Genomic DNA, 1,020 nt, shown 5'->3' on the forward strand with positions numbered 1-1,020 from the left:
ATTGACACCTGGCTGTCTCTAGCACAAAACCTGCTACAAAACCTCTTTGTTTGTACGCACTCTTTTCCATACACGGGTCATAGACCCGGGGGTCGCCCATTAATACTGTGTTCTGCGGTTGTATCATTCATGGGTCCTGGGAACGTGCCACTATCTCGGGCAGTTGTTTATGGGTCCATGGGAGTCAACTGAGCTTCCAAAACCCCGCCAGAATACAGAAGGGAGAACCAACGGAGTATTCTCACGTTGGTGAAGGAAGTTGGAGATCACAAACCGACATCATACCTTAACGAGTCACATGTACAAAGAAAGACCTTACACAAGCAATAGCGACATCTAGCAATCTACGATCAAACTGCACCTAGAAGGAAAGAAAAATTAGAGGATTCTATATCATTCAACTTCAACTTTTTTTCACTCGTGAGCCAGAACCGAATAAATGATCCAATCACTGGTTTATTGCAGAAGCCGATGGAGTCCTGCGGATCTCTGAAAACCTGATTTATCCTGCCTGGAACGCTGTTGCAAATATTAACAACAGACTAGTGACTAGGGGGAAGCTCATGGATTAGATAGACTCACGTTCTTTATGCTTACATCTGATCGTGACAAATTAGTTCAAAACCGAACTTATTTTTTTATTTTTATTTTTTTACTTTTTTAACTCAGAAGCACAATGATGAATACAAAGAAAAGGACATGGACTAAGTTCCTGCGAACGCAAATTAGGTACTAGTTATATTCTCGCTGCCACTTTTACACTTTGTTTATAACATACATCTGTCTGTCTTCGTTCCATTTCTCGCCCCCCCCCTTCCCCATTAATCCCCCCTCCTACCTTACTGCTCCCCCCTCCCCATTGATTAATGGAGTGGGCAAGAACAATGAAAACATAAAAAAGAAACTTCATTAATAAAGTGAAAAATGCAACAGCCCGGAAAACATGGACTTTCTTCCAACGATCTTAGGCATTAATTATAACAGTGACTTATACTCATGTCCTGAAAGACATCCTGTACA

The sequence above is a fragment of the Branchiostoma belcheri genome, unplaced genomic scaffold (genome assembly GCF_001625305.1).
Source record: "Branchiostoma belcheri isolate BF01 breed outbred unplaced genomic scaffold, Haploidv18h27 scaffold36, whole genome shotgun sequence".
Classification (NCBI taxonomy): domain Eukaryota; kingdom Metazoa; phylum Chordata; class Leptocardii; order Amphioxiformes; family Branchiostomatidae; genus Branchiostoma; species Branchiostoma belcheri.